We start from the raw sequence: 22,547 nt of genomic DNA, 5'->3' as shown, positions 1-22,547 counted from the left end.
GAGGAGCTAAGATTGAGGCTACCTGTTCAGCTGCCTCTGCCACTTCCCTTCCTTCCCCATGCCCACCAAGACAAGCTTACCCCAAGGAATTCCCCCTGCCCTAGCCCTGTGGAGGTAACTCAAGGAGAAGTGGTTAGGTAATACTCAACTCATGCTCACTTGAGACTAGTCCCACTAAACTACTGGCCCCAGTGTTTACTGATGTTAACTGTCCGCCAAAGCCTCAATTTCAAAATTCTCATCCTCGTGTTCAATCCCTCCATGGCCTCGCCCCTCCCTATCTCTCTAACCTTCTCCAGCCCTACAACCCTCTGAGATCTCTACGTTCCTCCAACTCTGGACTCTTGTACCTTCTCCCGCTCCCTTCACCCCACCATTGGCGGCCGTGCCTTCAGCCGTCAAGGCCCTAAGCTCTGGAATTCCCTCCCTAAACCTCTCCGTGTCTCTCTCTCTCTCTCTCTCTCTCTCTCCTCATTGAAGACCCTTCTTAAAACCCATCTCTTTGACCAGCAGATCAATGGCTCCTCTGAAACATGCCCATCAAGGGGATGGTCTCAACGTCGAGACAAATCTGTTATTTCTGCGGAGAGGTGTTTTTACCCAGAATGCCAGTGGGCTTGCCCATTGGGATTCTCGTCCCGTTAGTGACTCTCCAGCTGTTCAAAATGTCAGTGCCAATGGGTACAGTACTCGCAGTTTTTAATTATGATGAAATCTTTTCATTAACCAGATGCTCTCCACAGAAAATAAAAACAGATGCCACTTCATCTTCAGTTTAATCCAATCATAATTAGTTACTTTAGAACCCAGCATTAATAAACTGGGCACTCAATACATGACTCAATGTTAATTAAACATTCACCCGTTCAATACTCAATCTCGCCCCGTTCGACGCTCGCGCTCGCCTCCCCTCGACCCTCGCCCTCGCCTCCCCTCGACGCTCGCCCTCGCCTCCCCTCGACGCTCGCCCCGCCCGCGGCCCCCCTCGACGCTCGCCCGCCCGCGGCCCCCCTCGACGCTCGCCCGCCCGCGGCCCCCCTCGACGCTCGCCCGCCCGCGGCCCCCCTCGACGCTCGCCCGCCCGCGGCCCCCCTCGACGCTCGCCCGCCCGCGGCCCCCCTCGGCGCTCGCCCGCCCGCGGCCCCCCCTCGACGCTCGCCCGCCCGCGGCCCCCCTCGACGCTCGCCCGCCCGCGGCCCCCCTCGACGCTCGCCCGCCCGCGGCCCCCCTCGACGCTCGCCCGCCCGCGGCCCCCCTCGACGCTCGCCCCGCCCGCGGCCCCCCTCGACGCTCGCCCGCCCGCGGCCCCCCTCGACGCTCGCCCGCGCCCTTTCAGTACTCGATCAAAACCAAGAATCAAAAGGCTGTCCGGGTCGAAGCCTCACTCCAGCGCATGAGCGGGTAATCTAGGTTAACACATCAGTGCAGCATTGTTGGACGAGCTTTCCTTCAGATGAGATTCTAAACTGAGTCCTTGGTGGTGGGGGGGGGGGGGTGTAGCAGGGGGTGGGGGAGGGTAAGTGGAAGTTCATGAATCCCAAGGCCCCATTTGAGGAGGAGTCGGGAGATTTACCAACATCCTGGGCAGCATTCCTATCTCAACCACCACAAAAGTGGGTCCACTGGTCAGTTACCTCACTTGTTGGTGGGATCATAGAATCATACAGCACAGAAGGAGGCCATTCGGCCCGTCGTGCCTGTGCCGGCTCTTTGAAAGAGCTATCCAATTACCCCCACTCCCCCTGCTCTTTCCCCATAGCCCTGCAAATTTCTCCTTTTCAAGTATTTATCCAATTCCCTTTTGAAAGTTATTATTGAATCTGCTTCCACCGCCCTTTCAGGCAGCGCATTCCAGATCATAACAACTCGCTGCGTAAAGAAATTTCTCCTCATCTCCCCCTCTGGTTCTTTTGCCAATTATCTTAAATCTGTGTCCTCTGGTTACCGACCCTCCTGCCACTGGAAACAGTTTCTCCTTATTTACTCTGTCAAAACCCTTCATAATTTTGAACACCTCTATTAAATCTCCCCTTAAACTTCTCTGCTCTGAGGAGAACAGTCCCAGTCTCTCCTTGCTGTTTTATAAAATGCCTAATGCCATGTGTCCATAACGAGTGGCATTCATTGTATGTGAAATGCTTCCGAATATTTGAGATAAGTCTCCATGTAAGCTGAAGGTTTTTGTTCTTTCCCTGAGGGAGCGCTGCACTGTCGGAGGTGCCGTCTTTCGGATGGGACATTAAACTGAGGCCCCGTCTGCCCTCTCAGGCGGACGTAAAAGATCCCACGGCGCTATTTTGAAGAAGAGCAGGGGGGAGTTCTCCCTGGTGTCCTGGGCCAATATTTATCCCTCAACCAACATCGCTAAAACAGGTTGTCTGGCCATTATCTCATTGCCGTTTGTGGGATCTTGCTGTGCACAAATTGGCTGCCGCGTTTCCTACATTACAACAGTGACCACACTTCAAAAATACTTAATTGGCCTGTAAAGCACTTTGGGACGTCCTGAGGTCGTGAAAGGTCCCATATAAATCCAAGTCTTTGTTTCTTTCCTCGTCTGTTATGGTAACCGTCCAGAATACCGCAAAACACAGCACTCAGACGGACAGGAGCCAACCAAGGCCAGATGCGATCGAGTTGTCTGCTCCAACTCAATGTGCCCTGTGCATGTTGGAGGAGTTGGTGCTGAAACGCCGACCAGTGAAATTAATAAAGACCTAATTGGACCTGCTGTTTATAAAGAACCAGGCCCAGACGGAGCACTCAACGAGCAGTGATAGAGGAGGAGGAGGAGGAGGAGGAGGAGGAGGGGTGGAAGGACTGCGGGGGGAATTGTACGAACCGCGTTGAGCGCAATACCAGAAGACTTAAAGAATGGTTAATGTTATTCCAATCTTTTAAAGAGGGGTGATCCTGGGGATTTCTGGCCTCTGAATGTAATGTCCACTGTGGGAGACATATTGGCGTCTACTCTTTAGGGACCAAATGCAACGGGTCCAGGAGCACAAAGGCAATAACTCCAAGTGAATGGAGACGAGGAACAAGTTTATTGAAGTTCTTGGAGGAGGTAATGCAGTTGGCGGATAGTAACCGAACGGTTGATCTATATATAGCTTGACTTCCAGGAAGCACTGGATAAGGTCCTTGTCAAGTTGCTTGTTTCCTCAGTGAAAGCTCTTGGATAAAAGTAGTAAATTAGATGCTATACTGGCTAAAGGGAAAGTCTATTGATCAGTAGGGGCAGTTCTAATTGACCAGCTGCGATCAGCAGAGTCCCTCAAGGCATCATGGGACCTTTCACTGTTTGTAAGATCTAGAGGAACATAGGAACAGGATTAGGCCATTCAGCCCCTCGTGCCCGCTCCGTCATTTGATAAGATCATGGCTGATCTGTGATCTAACTCCATATACCCGCCTTTGGCCCATATCCCTTAATAACTTTGGTTGCCAAAAAGCTATCTATCTCAGATTTAAATTTGATGCTCCAAGTAGGACCTTTCAGTTTGCAGATGATGCTGAGCTATGTGAGAAAGCAGGATGTTCACAGGGAAGGGTTAACAATTAAAGAGACTGTGGATCACACTTGGTCCGTGTGATCTCCTGGACTGGTTTCGATCTCCTGAGGGGGTCGGAGAGGAATTTTCCAGAGTATTTTTCCCTCATTGTCGGTCCCTGCGTTTTTCCTCTGTATTTTTGCCTCTCCCAGAAGATGACATGGCTGCGAGGGGAGGGAGGGAGGGAAGAAGGATGGGAGGAAGTGTCTAAATGTGATGCTCCGGCCATCATGAGTGTGAGGCCAGCCGGTCTTTTCCTGCCCGTCAATCCCGTACGTTTGTATCTCCAAAGCCTCGGCAACAGGGCTGATGATATTTAATATTGATGAATGGATGTTCTTCTATTGAGAAACCTAGGTGGAAGGTGAAGGGCTTTTTTTTTATTTGTTCATGGGATGTGGGCGTCACTGGTGAGGCCGGCATTTATTGCCCATCCCTAATTGCCCTTGAGAAGGTGGTGGTGAGCCGCCTTCTTGAACCGCTGCAGTCCGTGTGGTGACGGTTCTCCCACAGTGCTGTTAGGAAGGGAGTTCCAGGATTTTGACCCAGCGACGATGAAGGAACGGCGATATATTTCCAAGTCGGGATGGTGTGTGACTTGGAGGGGAATGTGCAGGTGGTGTTGTTCCCATTTGCCTGCTGCCCTTGTCCTTCTAGGTGGTAGAGGTCGCGTGTCTGGGAGTGAATGTTTAGGGTGGTTGATGGGGTGCCAATCAAACGGGCTGCTTTGTCCTGGATGGTGTCGAGCTTCTTGAGTGTTTTTGGAGCTGCACTCATCCAGGCAAGTGGAGAGTATTCCATCACACTCCTGCCCTGTGCCTTGTAGATGGTGGAAAGGCTTTGGGGAGTCAGGAGGTGAGTCACTCACCGCAGAATACCCAGCCTCTGAGCTGCTCTTGTAGCCACAGTATTTATATGGCTGGTCCAGTTAAGTTTCTGGTCAATGGTGACCCCCAGGATGTTGATGGTGGGGGATTCGGTGATGGTAATGCCGTTGTATGTCAAGGGGAGGCGGTTAGACTCTCTCTTGTTGGAGATGGTCATTGCCTGGCACTTGTCTGGCGCAAATGTTACTTGCCACTTATGAGCCCAAGCCTGGATGTTGTCCAGGTCTTGCTGCATGTGGGCACGGACAGCTTCATTATCTGAGGGGTTGCGAATGGAACTGAACACTGTGCAATCATCAGCGAACATCCCCATTTCTGACCTTATGATGGAGGGAAGGTCATTGATGAAGCAGCTGAAGATGGTTGGGCCTAGGACACTGCCCTGAGGAACTCCTGCAGCAATGTCCTGGGACTGAGATAATTGGCCTCCAACAACCACTACCATCTTCCTTTGTGCTAGACACCACTGCAGTGCAGGACACCACTGAGGTTAGAAAGAATTGGAGAGCAAGGGCGGTAACGCAAGGAGAAGTGGTCAGGTGATATCAAACTTGGGTTTTCAAAGGCTGAAGATTGCAGGAAGAAGGGTGAGGTGTTCTACAGTTTTGAAGATTTTGGACATGGATGAGTTAGAGTAGGAGTTGGTGCAATGAATCTTAATTTCAAAAGTGAGGAGGCAAGGTTGAGGAGGAGGGATATGGAGGATGGGGTATTTGGAGTTTAGAAGGGACAAGAAAGGAATGTTGCCCAAGGTGTCTTAAGGCCTGGGAACTAAAATAGCCCAGGCCTCATTTGTGGAGGAGCGGATGAGCTTCTAACACACACCTCTACCCACCCGTCCAAAACTCACCCAGTGTTAGTTTCTTGCATTTGTGCTGGGGATGTAGGTGAGGACACATTCATTGCCCATCCCTCATTGTCTTGAGAAAGTGGTAACGTAAGAACATAAGAAATAGGAGCAGGCCATTGGGCCCCTCGAAACTGCTCCGCCATTCAATCAGATCATGGCTGATCTTCGACCTCAACTCCACTTTCCCGCCCGATCTGCATTTCTCTTGACCAAAAGTCTATCGATCTCAGTCTTGAATATACTCAACGACTGAGCATCCACAGCCCTCTGGGGTAGAGAATTCCAAAGATTCACGACCCTCTGAGTGAAGAAATTCCTCCTCATCTCGGTCCTAAATGGCCGACCCCTTATCCGGAGACTATGCCTCCTAGTTCTAGACTCTGCAGGCAGGGGAAACAGCCTCTCAATCTTCTTCTTGGCAGTGGGCCTCCAGCTACAGTGATTGTTTTTACAACTAGGCCGACTTCAGTGGGTATCAAGGTGACGCCAGGTGCAGTGGAGAAACGATATTAACCAAATGTGTGATACACCAAAGCGATGTAGGCAGCTAAGACAATGGGCCGAGAGGTGGCACACGGAGTTCAACACAGATAAGTGTAAAGTCATGAGATCGGTAATAAGGAAAGTAAGGTGGATGAACATAGGAACAGGAGGAGGCCATTCGAGCCTGTTCTGCCATTCAATTAGATCATGGCTGATCTGTACCTCAACTCCATTTGCTCGCCTCGGCTCCATATCCCTTGCCCAACAAAAATCTAAATTTCAATGGACCCCCAACAACCACAGCCTTTTGGTGGGGAGTGTTCCAGATTTCTAATACCCTTTGTGTGGAAAAGTGCTTCCTGATTTCACTCTTAAATGGACCAGCTCTCATTTTAAGATTATGTCCCTTTGTTCTGGACTCCTCCACCAGAGGTAATAGTTTCTCTCCATCTACCCTATCGAATCCCTTTGTCATTTTATGCAACCTAGCCTCATAATTTAACCATTTTAGCCCCGGTATCATTCTGCGCTGCACCCCCTCCAAGACCAATATGTCCTTCCTGAGGTGCGGTGCCCAGATCTGAACGCAGTCCTCTGGATGGAGGCTGACCAGAGCTCTGTGAAACTGAGGCATAGCTTCCTCACTTTTCTGAATTCCGACCCCTTTGAGACAAAGGCCAGTGGAAAAGGGGTTGCAGGTTTATAGGAACGGGAAGGGGCAGAGAAGGATTGAATGTCGGTTATGTGGGAATGGATGAATTTTCTGACTATTTGTCTAGTCGCGTTTGGGAATCAGCGGGGGTTGGGGGGATGGGGAAGGTGGCGGGGAGGGGGCGGGGGAATGCAGGATCCACACAGAACCTTCCCTTGGGATTGAATGGATTGCACACCGCCTATGAAAGCAGGAGGTTTGATGGGCTGAATGGCCTTTCCTCGCTCGCCACGATATTAACCCCCCTCTCCTCCGTGACAGGCGGAAGGGGGTGGTGGGGGGGGGGGGGGGAAACCCTAAAAAAACGTGGAACGTGCCCCCGACCCGCCAGGTGCGTGCCCGTTGCCCGTGTTCACGCCGGCGAATACCGAGTCGGGCGAGCGTCCCGCCTTGGAGAGACATTAACATATTTAAATCAGGCTCCCACCGTGCGGGTTTGCCAGGGTTCGGGAAACCCGGCAGTGAAAGGGGGGGGGGGGGGGGCGGGAGCAGCCGGCTCCAGGGGGTAAGTGCTTTTCACAGCACTGCTTGCGGGCCAGGAGGAGCAGAAGTGCTCCCCACCCCCAGGGCCACCCCCGAACAAACCTTCGGCCTCTGTTCCGCCGATCGCGGCCTCCCCCCGCTACAATCGTCAAACCCCACCCCCCCCCGCCCTCGCCGACCCCCCGATCGCTCACTCCCTCCCTCCCCCCCCCCCGATTGTCGGGGACCGTCCCCACGGTTCCCCGGCTGCGGCCTCCTGCTGCTGGTTTTCCCGACCTGTCAGTTTGGCCGGTTGCCGGGCGGGAAACGGAAGAGAATAAAAACGTCCTCACCAGGTGTGTCCCCCCCCACCGCCCTCCCCTTAAATATCGAGGCCTAGATTCTGCTAAGGACCAAAAAAAAGAATCTGTGTGACGTAGGGTTGAACGTGAAAGCTGACCGAGTCCTATCGATGTGACAGCAGCAGTCACATTGATTAATTCGGGATGAGCTCGCCGGGCTGATTCTTTCCATCTACTATTGATCCCCAGCCTGTTAACATTGAATGTGTAGACTGTGTTTATTTGTTGGTGTTGCTGTCCTGGGGCCAATATTTATCCCTCAACCAACATCACTAAAACAGATTATCTGGCCATTATCACATTGCTGTTCGTGGGATCTTGCTGTGCGTGAATTGGCTGCCGCATTTCCTACATTACAACAGTGACTGCACTTCAAAAACACTTCAACAATAAGTTGCATTTTTACAGCACCTTTTAACATAGTGAAAACGTCCCAAGGCGCTTCACAGGAGCGATTATCAGACAAAATTTGACACCGAGCCACATAGGAGATATTAGGACAGGTGACCAAAAGCCTGGTCAAAGAGGTAGGTTTTAAGGAGCGTCTTAAAGGAGGAGAGAGAGGGACGGAGAGGTTTAGGGGGGGAATTCCAGAGTTTAGGGCCCAGGCAGCTGAAGGCACGGCCGCCAATGGTGGAGCGATGAAAATCGGGGATGACTAAGAGGCCAGAATTGGAGGAGCGCAGGGATCTCGGAGGGCGGCGGGGCTGGAGGAGGTTACAGAGATAGGGGAGGGGCGAGGCCACGGAGAGATTTGAAAATGAGGAAGAGAATTTTAAAATCGAGGCGTTGCCGGATTGGGAGCGAATGCAGGTCAGCGAGCACAGGGGGCGATGGGAGAACGGGACTCGGTGTGAGTTAGGATACGGGGCAGCAAGGCTTTGGATGAGCTGAAGTTTACGGAGAGCGCAAAGTGGGAGGCCGGCCAGGAGAGCATTGGAATAGTCAAGTCTGGAGGTAACCAAGGCATGGACGAGGGTTTCAGCAGCAGATGGGCTGAGGGAGGTGTGGAGACGGGCGATGTTAGAGGTGGAAATAGGCAGTCTTGGGGATGGAGAAGATATGTGGGTTGGAAACTGAGCTCAGGGTCAAATAGGACGCTGAGTTTGGGAACAGTGGAGTTGCTTGGAATCCACAGACTCTTTTTATCGTGGTTTTCTGGTTGGCTGCGTCTGGTTATTTAAATCTCCCTGCTGCTCACTCTGAGGGATTAGTCTGCCAGTGCTGTGAGTGGATTAGCTGGTCATATCTGCGCTAATATCACTTGTGCCTGCGGAGGTTTCACCAGCGGCCGGTGGTACACAGGACAACACGGGGTCTGCTCTGGACCACAGGGCTTGAAGTCAGTGCTTAAGCATCGAAATGCAAACATGTGTTGGCTATTGTTTCGGTAAATTCAAACCAGCAAAAGGTGTATTTAGGGCTGAGGTCATCTTCACACAGAGTGACCAACACACACAACGGGTGAGGGAGCGGAGGGAAAAACCTAGAATCGTTCAAGGAAGAGGTCGTGGAGGTTCAGCCTGGATGGATGGGGTAGGACGTAGTGAATGGCCTTCCTCACCTGGAGCTCTCTTGTGTTAGCGTGTGATGTGCACCCACCGTGATTAGGGTGATGTAACGTGATGCCAATTCCAACAACTACAAGAACTTGCATTTATACAGCGCCTTTAATGTAGTTAAAGAGTCCCAAGGCGCTTCACAGGAGCGATTATCAAACAAAATTTGACGCCGAGCCACATAAGGAGATATTAGGGCAGGTGACCAAAAGCTTGGTCAAAGAGGTAGGTTTTAAGGAGTGTTTCAAAGGAGGAGAGAGAGATGTAGAGAGGCGGAGGGGTTTAGGGAGGGAATTCCAGAGCTTAGGGCCTAGGCAGCTGAAGGCACGGCCGCCAATGGTGGAGCGATTAAAACCGGGGATGGACAAGAGGCCAGAATTGGAGGAGCGCAGAGATCACGGAGGGTTGTAAGGCTGGAGGAGATTACAGAGATAGGGAGGGGCGAGGCCAGGGAGCGATTTAAACACGAGGATGAGAATCTTAAAGTCGAGGCATTGCAGCACTGGGAGCCAATGTAGGTCAGCGAGCGCAGGACACGATGGGCCAAATGGCCTCTTTCTGTGCTGTAAATTTTCTATGATTTTTGGATGAGTTTCAGTGCTGTGTTAGGGGTGGAAACCTGATTGGAAGAGTTCAAACTTGGAGTCGCAGGGAAAGGTGGGCATGGATTTGGGAGGCGACAACACTTTCAAGGAAAGGGATGTTGGAGATGGCCACACAAAGTGATGGTGATGGACGCCTCAGGTCACGTCTGTATCCGTGTTATCCTGTTGTATGTTTGCATGCGGTTGGCGGGTGAAACTGATGCATATGTGGGAGGCTCACTCGCCTGCCTTTGTTGAATTGGTAACAATCATCGGCTGGTGGAGCTCTTCATTGTACAATAGAACCAATGAAATTCATGGCACAGAAGGCAGCCATTCGGCCCATCGTGCCCGAACAATCCAAAACCAGTCCCACTGCCCTGCTCTCTCTGCTTCAAGCATTTGTCCAGTTTTCCTTTGAAAGATGCAATGGCCTCTGCCTCAACCCCTCCCTGTGGCAAAGCATTCCATGCTCTAACAACCCTCTGTGTAAAGGGATATCTCCTAACCTCTCTCTTCACTCTCTCGTTGATCATTTTAAATTGATGACTCTTCATCACCGACTCCCCAACCACAGGGAATAGCCTTTCCCTGTTCACTCTGTCAAAAACTCTTCATAATTTTTAAAACCTCTATTAAATCTCCTCTTAGCCTTCTCCGCTCCAATGGAAACAGTCCCAGTATCTCAGGTCTCTCCTCCTAACTACAGTTTCCCATCCCTGGTATCATCCTGATGAATCTACGCTGTGTGGTCTCTATTTATGTTCTTTCCATAAGAGGGGGCCCAGAACTGAAGTCAATGGATTCATTTCAGTTTAAGGTAATTGGCAAAAGAACCAGATGAGATTTTTTTTTACACAGCGAGTTGTTATGATCTGGAATGCGCTGCCTGATAGGGCGGTGGAAGCAGATTCAATAGTAACTTTCAAAAGGGAATTGGGTAAATACTTGAAGGAGCAAAATTTGCAGGGCAATGGGGAAAGGACAGGGTGAGTGGGACTGATTGGATAGTTCTTTCAAAGACCCGGCACAGGCACGATGGGCCGAATAGCCTCCTTCTGGGCCAAATGATTCTATAATTCGCTATCACCCGTTTTACACTGTCGCACAATGTCAAAATGACCCCTGGTGTCTCTTCACATTCAAGCAGAGGTCAGGTTGCTCGGAGCCGACTGACACGTGCCTCCTGGTAATTAATTCTGATCAATATGGACAGCGGTCATTCCCTGTCCTCTGGACTGCACGTGTTGCATGGTCTTAGGGAGAATTAGTGAGGACAAAACTGCAGCGTGCACCTCTTTACAAAAATAAAAATTCATTTATTACCTTTTTGTTTCTTTGCAGAGATTTTAAAGAGAAAAAAATGAGCTTTGCGGATGTCAATAACCATCATGCATTGCCCTGAGGGAATATACAGACGTGCGATTCGTCCGAGCCAGCGACAAGCCTTGTGACATCATCTAGCCAAAGGAGTTTATTGACCAGATCTCCAACACCCCTCAATGGCTGTTCTCAGTAAGTATTAAACATTCAAACATTCAATCATTCAAACAAGAACGTCATGGCCTTGGAGAGGGTGCAAAGGAGATTTACCAGAATGGTACCAGAGATGAAAGACTTCAGTTATGTGGGGAATCTGGAGAAGCTGGGATTGTTCTCCTTGGAGCAGAGAAGGTTAAGGGGAGATTTGATCGAGGTGTTCAAAATCATGAGCGGTTTTGATAGAGTAAATAAGGAGAAACTGTTTCCAGTGGCAGGAGGGTCGGTAATCAGAGGACACAGATTTAAGATAATTGGCAAAAGAACCAGAGGGGAGACGAGGAGAAATATATTTTTACGCAGCGAGGTGTTACGATCTGGAATGCACTGCCTGAAAGGGCGGTGGAAGCAGATTCAATAATAACTTTCAAAAGGGAATTGGATAAACACTTGAAGGGGAAAAATTTGCAGTGGGAGTGGGACTAATTGGATAGTTCTTTCAAAGAGCTGGCACAGGCAGGATGGGCCGAATGGCCTCCCTCTGTGCTGGATCATTCTATGATGACTCTATGATTTTCTCATTTCCTCCACTGTGTACTTTCTGCTCTGGAAGGTGGGAGACGTTAGTTCTGGGAAAAAGGAGCACTTTTTATTTCATGGGCGTTCAGTGTCAGTTGGCTATTTGAACAGGGGTGGCAGGTTTGGAGGCACTTATGGTCAAACCTGATCCTGTCCTCACTCCAGGCACTCAGTATCAGCATCAAACACTCCCAAGGCAGCTACAGCATGGGTTAGATCCAGAAAAAAGAAAGAACTTGCATTTATATAGCACCTTTCACGACCGCAGGGCGTCCCAAAGCGCTTTACAGCCAATGAAGTGTTTTTGAAGTGTAGTCACTGTTGTGATGTAGGAAACGCGGCAGCCAATTTGCGCACAGCAAGATCCCACAATCAGCAATGTGATAATGAGCAGATAATCTGCTTTTAGTGATAAATATTGACCCAGGACACCGGGGAGAACTCCCCTGCTCTTCTTCGAAATAGTGGCCGCGAGATCTTTTACATCCACCTGAGAGGGCAGACGGGGCCTCGGTTTAACGTCTCATCTGAAAGACGGCGCCTCCGACAGTGCAGCACTCCCTCAGTTTTGCACTGGGAGTGTCGGCCTAGGTTTTGTACTCAAGTCTCTGGAGTGGGGCTCAAACCCACAACCTGCTGACTCAGAGGGGAGAGTGCTGCCCACTGAGGCACGGCTGACCTGACAGCTTAGGGTCGAGGTGGCTGCAGTTGGCCCCAGTAGCAGTATGTGATCAGCTGTGCCATTATTGGTGATCTAACTCGTCACAAGTTGCCGGTCCAGGAATTCCAATTTTCTTGGAACAAGTTCCTTGTAGGAATACGCCAGGTGCCCAGGACATCGCTTGGAACCAGCGAGCAGCATTAAATGTCTCTTAAATACTGCTCCATTTCCAGCTGTTTATGAATGCTTCCCATAGCCACACATGGTCCGATCACACGTTTGTTGAACTCATTTTGCAGAGCAGTTCCTGTCATCTGTGTTGTACAAACAGATCTGCAGCTGAAGACAGTGTGAGGAGATTTGCTCTGGGATTCTCAGCGCCCAACTGCCTCTTTCCTTCTCCACCGCCTGGAAGGACAAGGGCAGCAGGCGCATGGGAACAACACCACCTGCACGTTCCCCTCCAAGTCACACACCATCCCGACTTGGAAATATATCGGACGTTCCTTCATCGTCGCTGGGTCAAAATCCTGGAACTCCCTTCCTAACAGCACTGTGGGAGAACCTTCACCACACGGACTGCAGCGGTTCAAGAAGGCGGCTCACCACCACCTTCTCAAGGGCCAACTGGGGATGGGCGATAAATGCCGGCCTCGCCACCGACGCCCACATCCCAAGAGTGAATAATAAAAAAATAATTATTGGGTCTTCATTTGTAAGTTTCAGTTTAGGGGTGAAGCTGCTGGGAGTATAAAATGTGAATTTAAAAGTATATTCCAACAGCTTGAAAGGACAATGGCCTGTAAATTGTTCCAAGCGGCAAACCAGCAGTGCTCGCTGCTCATTAGATTTAAATTTGCCCACTAAGTTACCGCGTTCTTTTTGGCGGCAGCTTCCTTGAACTGCGAGTTCAATAAAATGTCAGAGTTTCTTTCCCGGGTGAGACGAGTAGTGAAAGGATCTCTTAAAGCCCCTCAACCAATCAGCTTGAAGCAAGCCACCCTGTGAAAACCAGGAAGTGCAGTTCGTGGACAAACGTCGCAGACTAAAAACCGGGATGTGCCCGATAAGGTACTATAAAATGATCCAGAGAAAGCGAAATAAAGAGAGGGTAAGGTTTAATGACGGAGATAAAAGAGACAGAAGGTAAAAGTTTTTTTTAAAAAATTCTCTAAATTTTTTAATTAAAATTTTTTTTTTAAATGTCCAAAAACTATTAACATCAGGAGCAATGAGACTCCACATTTTTAAAAGTTAATTTTTAGTGCCAGAGTTGTTGTTTGACAGTCATTAAGACTTACCACACCTTTAAAACTCAGTTTAGACTTTAAAAAATGAGTGTACCTGTTTTTTGTGCTGATATTAGTTGGTTTCCGGCTGGGCAGGAGAGCAAGTTGGCGCTGGTCTATTGATTCCATTGATTGCAGCCGGTTATGTCCCTTTTAAGGCGAAGCTGTCAGATCGCCAGCGAACCAGGAACAGCAAGTTCCGGATTTCCGCGTTTGACTGCGCTTGTTCGGTCACGGGAACTTGCTCTTCAATTTCGCCACTAATAATGGTGAGCGGCGTTGGGCTCACCATTATTTTGAAAGTCATTTCCGGCCCATTCGGTTTTACAATCAGTAACTGATCCTTGGCACTCTACTATTCAAGTGTAGTATATACAGGAGCACTGTACTCCACTAACACACTGGTGTTGCCTGTGATCAGTATGTTTCCATTCCAACAAGGAAGGGAGCAGTGCTGGATCTAGTTCTGGGGAATGAAGGAGGGCAAGTGGAGCCTGTTTCAGTGGGGGAGCATATGGGGAACAGTGATCATAATATCATTCAGTTTAGAGCAGTCATGAAAAAGGACAAGGAACAATCAAATGTGAAAATACTTAATTGGAGGAGGGCAAATTGCAGTAAGTTTAAAAAGGGAGCTTGCCCAGGTGGATTGGAATCAAAAATTAGCAGGTAAAACAGTAATTGAACAATGGAAGGCCTTCAAGGAGGAGATGGTTTGGGTACAGAGTGAACACATTCCCACGAGGGGGAAAGGAAGGGCATCCAAAGTTAGGGCTCCCTGGATGACTAAAGGTATAGAGATTAAAATGAAACAGGAAAAGGAGGCTTAAGACAAAGGCAAAGTTCATAATATTGTAGAGAACCAGGCTAAATACAGAAAGTACAGAGGAGAATCTGAAAAAGGAAATAAGAGGGGCAAAAAGAGAGAGTCTGAGAATAGATTAGCAGGTAACATAAAAGGGAACCCAAGAGTCTTTTAAAAACATATAAATAGTAAAAGGTTAGTCATAGGAAGGGTGGGGCCGATTAAGGACCATAAAGGAGATCTTCTTGTGGAGGAAGAGGGCATGGCTGAGGTACTAAGTGAATACTTCACATTGGTCTTCACTAGAGAAGAGGACGTTACCAATATCACAGTAAAGGAGGAGGTATTCGAGAAATTAGATAGAAAAAAAATAAAGAGGAGGTATTTAAAAGGTTGGCAGTACTCAAAGTAGAAAAGTCACCCGGTCCAGGTGGGATGTATCTTAGGTTATTGAGGGAAGTAAGGGTGGAAATTGCGCAGGCTCTGGCCACAATCTTCCAATCCTCCTTATATATGGGGATTCTTGCCAGAGGACTGGAGGATTGCAAATGTTACACCCCCGTTCAAACAAGGGGAGAGAGATAAACCCGACAATTACAGGCCAGTCAGCCTAACGCCGGTGGTGCGAAAACTTTGAGACAATAATCTAGGACAAAATTAATTGGCACTTGGAAAGATATGGGTTAATAAATGAACGTCAGCTTGGATTTGTTAAAGGCAAATCGTGTTTGACTAACTTGATTGAGTTCTTTGATTAAGTAACAGAGAGGGTTGATGAGGGTAGTGTGGTTGATGTTGTGTATATGGACTTCCAAAAGGTGTTTGTTAAAATGCCACATAATAGACTTGTTAGCAGAATTGAAGCCCATGGGATTAAAGGGGCAGTGACAGCGTGGATAAGAAATTGGCTCGGTGGAGAGTGGTGGTGAACGGTTGTTTTTCACACTGGAGGGAAGTATACACTGGTGTTCCCCAGGGGTTGGTGTTGGGACCACTGCTCTTTTTGATATATATTAATGACCTGGACTTGGGCCTCGAGGGTATCATTTCAAAGTTTGCAGATGACACGAAACTTGGGAATGTAGCAAACAGTGAGGAGGATAATAGCAGACTTCAGGAGGACAGAGACGCACTGGTGGAATGGGCAGATATACACCGAATGAAATTTAACACACAGAAACGTGAAGTGATACCTTTTGACAGGAAGAATGAGGAGAGGCAATATGAACTAAATGGTACAATGTTAAATGGGGTGCAGGAACAGAGACCTGAGGATGTATGTAAACAAGTCTTTGAAGGTGGCAGGACAAGAGGCATAGAGTGCAAAAGCAAGGAAGTTATGCTAAACCTTTATAAAACACTGGTTACACCCTAGCTGGAGCACTGCAGCCAATTCTGGGCACTGCACTTTAGGAAGGATGTCAAGGCCTTTAGAGAGGGCGCAGAGGAGATTTACTAGAATGGTACCGATGATGAAAGACTTCAGTTACATGGAGAGACGGGAAAAATTGGAGTTGTTCTCCTTAGAACGGAGATGGTTAAGAGGAGATTTGATAGAGGTGTTCAAAATCATGAAGGGTTTTGATAGAGTAAATAAGGAGAAACTGTTTCCAGTGGCAGAAGGGCCGGTAACCAGAGGACACAGATTTAAGGTAATTGGCAAAAGATCCAGAGGGGAGATGAAGAGGAATATATTTACACAATGAGTTGTTATGATCTGGAATGCGCTGCCTGAAAGGGCGGTGGAAGCAGATTCAATAATAACTTTCAAAAGGGAATTGGATAAATACTTGAAGGGGGAAAATTTGCAGTGCTATGGGGACTAATTGGACAGCTCTTTCAAAGCTAACAACCATTTGCCTTCCTAATTGCTTGCTGTATCTGCATGTTAACTTTCTGTGCGCGGCTGCATATAGTGACACCACTATTCCCAGCCAGAATGGAGATGATTGGGTAATTCCCCCGTCAATCATGCCTGGAGACCGCACTGCTGTAAGTGACTGGTATTGATTTTAAGCACATAATTTGTCTTATGTGACTATCCTCCACTCACTGCATTTTGCTGGAGAAATCACCTTGCTTTTATCGGGATAAGTTGCTGTATTTTCAATCATGAGTTCAGATTGCTGTAGTTTTATAGGGACTCTGTTTAAATAGATTCTGTGGACTGTTTGCTGTAATGCTCTGTTTAAATAGACGCTGTTTGCTGTAAAATAGACTGTTTTGCTGTGAGTCCTGCCGTAAGTCCTGCCCTGCCTCCAACACACTGGTGTCAAAGGGGGGAAAAGGGGGGAGTTTTTTTTTCACGTTGCACGCTGACTGAAGCTAATAAAGGCCTCAGATAGGTTCTGACCTTGGACCCAGAGCTAGAGTTACCAACACTCCAGGAATTGTAAATTAATCTCCTGGGCAACCCAGGAGAAAAATCATAGGGGCATCGTTTTCTTTCAACATTTTTGCTGACTAGTTACAAAAATATTGGAGTTGGGAAAGAAAAGGCTGTTTGACCGATGGTTAAGAATCATCCAATTGGGTAACGAAGAGCCTGCTTGCTTTCCAATTGGCCTGAGAAGGCGTGACAGCGTGAGAATGGACATGTTGGACAACCAATGGGAAGGAGCACATAGGTCGGTGGGGGGGGGCTGTGGGAGGGAGGAAGTCATGTGACGAAACCTGCAGGAATACATCCGACCAGAGTGGGCGACCCCTACCCAGAACAAAACTAAACAGAAGGGTGGGGGCATGGGCTTGGGAACAAATAATTGTATCAAAGCGAACTATCACAACTAGGTTGTGTGATTAAAGTAGTCGACTGGTATAGGAGGTACACTCTCAATGCAACAGAGTCTCACTCTCTCTCACACTCTCTTTCTCTTGCCCACACTCTGATATGTCCGTGTTTGGAATAGGCAGCATGGAGGAGGGATGGCTACAGACAACAATACCTTTCTTAAAAGCAAATTGTAGAGCTCACCAGTCTGGCGAACAAATTTTACCCTGTGAGTAGCTGAACCATAAAGAGCAGGAAGATCCCAGGCCTGCTTTCCAAGTCGGTGTTGAATTTCCTATCTCAGCTGAGGCAGAGATCTCGGAAGGTTGTGGGGCTGGAGGAGGTGACAGAGATAGGGAGGGGGGGCGAGGGCCACGGAGGGATTGGAACGCGAGGATGAGAATTTTAAAATCGAGGCGTTTCTGGACCGGGAGCCAACATAGGTCAGCGAGCACAGGGGGTGATGGGTGAAGGGGACTTGGTGCGAGTTAGGATACGGGCAGCAGAGTTTTGGATGAGCTCAAGTTTACAGAGGGCGGGAGATGGGAGGTGGGAGGCTGGTCAGGGTTTACGGAGGGTGGGAGGTGGGAGGCCGGCCAGGGTTTAGCGGAGGGTGGGAGGTGGGAGGCCGGCCAGGGTTTACGGAGGGTGGGAGGTGGGAGGCCGGCCAGGGTTTAGCGGAGGGTGGGAGATGGGAGGCCGGTCAGGGTTTAGCGGAGGGCGGGAGATGGGAGGCCAGTCAGGGTTTACGGAGGGTGGGAGATGGGAGGCCGGCCAGGGTTTAGCGGAGGGTGGGAGATGGGAGGCCGGTCAGGGTTTAGCGGAGGGCGGGAGGTGGGAGGCCGGCCAGGGTTTATGGAGGGCGGGAGGTGGGAGGCCGGCCAGGGTTTATGGAGGGCGGGAGGTGGGAGGCCGGCCAGGGTTTACGGAGGGCGGGAGGTGGGAGGCCGGCCAGGGTTTACGGAGGGTGGGAGATGGGAGGCCGGTCAGGGTTTACGGAGGGTGGGAGGTGGGAGGCCGGCCAGGGTTTACGGAGGGCGGGAGATGGGAGGCCGGTCAGGGTTTACGGAGGGCGGGAGATGGGAGGCCGGCCAGGGTTTACGGAGGGCGGGAGATGGGAGGCCGGCCAGGGTTTACGGAGGGTGGGAGATGGGAGGCCGGCCAGGGTTTACGGAGGGTGGGAGATGGGAGGCCGGTCAGGGTTTACGGAGGGTGGGAGATGGGAGGCCGGTCAGGGTTTACGGAGGGTGGGAGATGGGAGGCCGGTCAGGGTTTACGGAGGGTGGGAGATGGGAGGCCGGTCAGGAGAGTCGAGTATAGAATAGGAATGGGCCATTAGAATTCTGATAATTTGATTGGCTGGGCATTCTGCATCATCTCGAACCTATTGACTGAATGATGCCAAGAAGTTCACTGACCCCTGGTGGGGTGTTGTGAAGGGGGGGGGAGTGCGGAGAGAGGTGCAAAAATACAAGAGACACCCTCATGTAGATGACCAGTTTTTGAACAACCCTAACACCAGACCCATTACTTTTCAGATTTACGTGAAAGTTGATGATATGGAAGTTTTTATAAGAGGTCATCACAGAACTGCTCTTCATTTTATAGAATCCTTTTGTTCGGGGACAAAGGCTCCCTCATGAACCGAGGCCGATCACGAGAGCTTCGTCAATGGGCGCTTTATGAGATGGTTAGATGCTACTTTGTCCAAAGTGTATTCAAGCTGATTGAGTGCGGTTTGGGTTAGAGTGAGTATTTATCATTCCGATCCATCTCACGGCCTCTCGCTGCGAGCTGAAGTAGAATGGCTGTTTAATGGTTGCCATAGCGAGGGAGCGTCAGATATTTGCCAAGGCCAAGGAGATGAACTGCGCTTGCTGCAGAAATAGGACACTTAACTTTGACTGGGAGAATGAGATTGACTACAGGGCCATGCAGCAACCCCGCTGTGTCGAGAAACAGGACACAATTGGGTTCAGTTCATTTTTTTGTTATCAATAGGCCACCGTCACATTGTAATTCAAGGGAAATGATTTGGTTGCTTCCCCAGCTCAGGGTCATGGGAATTTCCGAGGATCTCTCTCGACGTTAACCCTTCGATAGGAGTCCAGAATCACTGGATCGCAAACGGTCACTGTAGAAAACCAGAGTGCTGGGTCAGACATTTGCCCCTCGCCCCCACCCCCCTCCCATCCCCCGCCCACAGCAATCATGCCGCTCAGTGCCTGATTTCAGGCCTCTAACTACGGGCAAAGGACTAACATGGAGATCAGGTTCACTCCCACCCGTCAGGAATGGTGCTACTGACCGTCCTCTCCGCTGGACGCGGAGAGGATTGGGTTTGGGGTGGTGTTGGCTCTCGCGTTGAAAGCACTCGGCCGTCACTCCCTTCCATGCTCACTTTTGAAGAAGAGGCCGCCCTTTGGATGGGACTCCAGGTGAGGGGAGTCACGAGGACGAGGCACCACGTCACCCTCACAAAAGGATAATCTGAAGAAATACTCGAGCCCCTTCTTGGACAGCTCGCACGGTCATTCAGATCAGCACTGGCAGAGCCTGGAGAGTAAGGCACCAACCTTCTCACTTAGCTTTCATCAGTAACGTCCTTTACTAAATGTGCCTGTGTGTGTGTATATTTTTAGGGCGGTGTCTTTACCTGTGACAGTTCTGCCTTCCACCCAAATGAATTGTTTCCTCTGAAGTCTTTCAAAAGGGGAACGCCTACGTAAAAGATTAGTAATAATTACACGATCTGCTAAATCTTAGTTGAAACCCTCGCCTCCCTCACATGTGTTCTTGTGAAGAGCTATATTTAAAGGCATCACCTCCACTGTGACAGCACTGGTGTCACAACTGGCTCTGTTTGTTACTGCCAAGTACTCTGGAGTAAGAATAGCTTATTGCTTCACGACTTGTCTCCTGAGCCCAGACGGAGCTGCGTTAGTTTATTCCCGACTGGTGGTTTCCAGCCAAGCTCCTGTTACACTCCAGATAAACCCGCTTGTCCAGAAAGTCCCACTCCAGATACTTGAGCGCACAGTCCAGGCCGACACTCCCCGGTGCCAGCACTGAGAGAGTGCTGCACTGTCGGAGGTGCCGTCTTTCAAATGAGGCGTTAAACCGAGGGCCCCGTCTGCCCTCCCGGGTGGGTGTAAAAGATCCCACGGCCACTATTCGAAGAAGAGCTGGGGAGCTCTCCACGGTGTCCTGGGCCAATATTTATCCCTCAACCAACATCACTAAAAAACAGATTATCTGATCATTATCTCATTGCTGTTTGTGGGATCTTGCTGTGCGCAAATTGGCTGCCGCGTTTCCTACATTACAACAGTGACCACACTTTAAAGGTACTTCATTGGCTTTGGGACGTCCTGAGGTCGTGAAAGGTGCTGTATAAATGCAAGTTTTTCTCTCTCTCGTTTGTCTCTCCCTTGCATCAGTTCACCTGACTCATCCTCGCCACTTCATCACCTGGAATCCCACCCAAGGGGTGGTCCCTCTTTCTACATGTGATGGTGAGTGATTTCAAGATGGAAGCCAACAGAACGAAACACAATCCTTTTTTCATCAAGCAGGGATCACTGGAGAGCAATCAGGAGCTCCATTCTTGACCTTCAGTGTAGTACTGAGGGGGGGTGCTGCACTGTCAGAGGTGCCATCTTTTGAAGTATGGTCGCTGTTGTAACGTAGGAAACACGGCAGCCAATTTAGGCACAGCAAGATCCCACAAACAGCAATTAAATAAATGACCGGATCATCTGATTTTTAATGACGTTGGTTGAGGGAGAAATATTGGCCCAGGACTCCGGGGAGAACTCCCATGCTCTTCTTTGAAATAGTGGCCGTGGGATCTTTTACACCCACCCGAGAGGGCAGACGGGGCCCTCGGTTTAATATTTCATCCGAAAGACGGCACCTCCGACAGTGCAGCACTCTCTCTCAGTGCTGGCACCGGGGAGTGTCGGCCTGGACTGTGCGCTCAAGTATCTGGAGTGGGACTTTCTGGACAAGCGGGTTTATCTGGAGTGTAACAGGAGCTTGGCTGGAAACCACCAGTCGGGAATAAACTAGCGCAGCTCCATCTGGGCTGAGGAGCCAATTCGTGAAGCAATAAGCTATTCTTACTCCAGAGTAACAAACAGAGCCGGTTGTAAATATAGACACCAGTGCTGTCGCAGTGGAGATGATGCTTTCAAATATAGCTCTTCACAAGAACACATGTGAGGGAGGCGAGGGTTTCAACTAAGATTTAGCAGATCGTGTAATTATTACTAATCTTTTACGTAGGCGTTCCCCTTTTCTTTGTAAAGCTACGACGCCAAAGAAAGCACACTTCTATAAATATATTTGTCAACGACTTCTTTTCCTCCTAATCTCTGTGGTAAGCAACGGTGTAATGAAACGGTCTGATCGTCGAGACACCGACTGATTCGTGCATTTACTTCCGTCACTGCTGATTATACAGATCAGTAATAGCGAAGCAATTTGCTCCTCACTTCTATCCATCTATAGGTACAAAAAAAAAATCAAAAATGGCTAATGGAATGTTGGCCTTTATCGCAAGGTGGGGGGTGGGGGCTGGGATCCAAAGGGGAGGATGTGATGCTTCAGTTGTACAGAGCTCTGGTCAAACCCCAACTGGACACTGAGTTCAGTTCTGGGCACCGCACCTCAGGAAGGATATATTGGCCTTGGAGGGGGTGCAGCGCAGATTCACCAGAATGATACCGGGGCTAAAAGGGTTAAATTATGAGGACAGGTTACACGGACTAGGCTTGTATTTCCTTGAGTGTAGAAGATTAATGGGTGATTTAATTAAGGTGTTTAAGATGATTAAAGAATTTTTTTAAAAATTCGTTCATGGGATGTGGGCGTCGCTGGCGAGGCCGGCATTTATTGCCCATCCCTAATTGCCCCTTGAGAAGGTGGTGGTGAGCCGCCTTCTTGAACCGCTGCAGTCCGTGTGGTGAAGGTTCTCCCACATTTGAGAGGGTCGATAGAGAGAAACAATTTTTCCTCTGGTGGGGGGAGTCTGGAAAAAGGGGGCATAACCTTAAAATTAGAGCTCGGCCGTTCAGGGGTGATGTCAGGAAGCACTTCTTCACACAAAGGGGAGTGGAAATCTGGAACTCTCTTCCCCCCAAAAAGCTGAGGAGGCTGGGGGGGTCAATTGAAAATTTCAAAACTGAGATTGATGGATTTTTATGTTGGGTAAGGGGATTAAGGGTTAGGGAACCAAGGCGGGTAGATGGAGTTAAGATACAGATCAGCCATGACTGACTCTCTGATTGGATGAGGTGGGATTGGTCTCCATCGTTTGTACGGATCTTGTAATCTTGTCAAAGGGAACATTCTTTTGGGGTGCACCCTTCATCAGAATTGTTCTCATGAAGGTTTTGTATCCTAAACGCTCCTCTGTCCAATGTTGATGGGTCTGTTGATGTTTCCCCAGCACTCTCTATCCATGTGTCGATGACATCTCTACGGGGAGGTGTATTTCGAAAGAGTTTC

The 22,547-nt window shown here is 49.5% G+C and overlaps 1 protein-coding gene across 2 annotated transcripts in view; it reads left to right on the top strand.

The window, feature by feature from the left end:
• tmem198ab (transmembrane protein 198ab) overlaps positions 1-22,547 on the top strand; it is a 99,337-nt gene that overhangs the window by 9,573 nt on the left and 67,217 nt on the right. For both annotated transcript variants that reach the window (XM_067986747.1, XM_067986748.1), the window contains exon 2: positions 10,798-10,968. The gene's annotated coding sequence lies outside the window, so the exon portion shown is untranslated. The remainder of the gene's footprint in view (positions 1-10,797; positions 10,969-22,547) is intronic.

This window comes from Heptranchias perlo, chromosome 7 (genome assembly GCF_035084215.1).
Source record: "Heptranchias perlo isolate sHepPer1 chromosome 7, sHepPer1.hap1, whole genome shotgun sequence".
NCBI lineage: Eukaryota > Metazoa > Chordata > Chondrichthyes > Hexanchiformes > Hexanchidae > Heptranchias > Heptranchias perlo.
The sequence above is the reverse complement of the archived record's forward strand: the minus strand, read 5'-3'. Positions and strand labels throughout refer to the sequence as shown.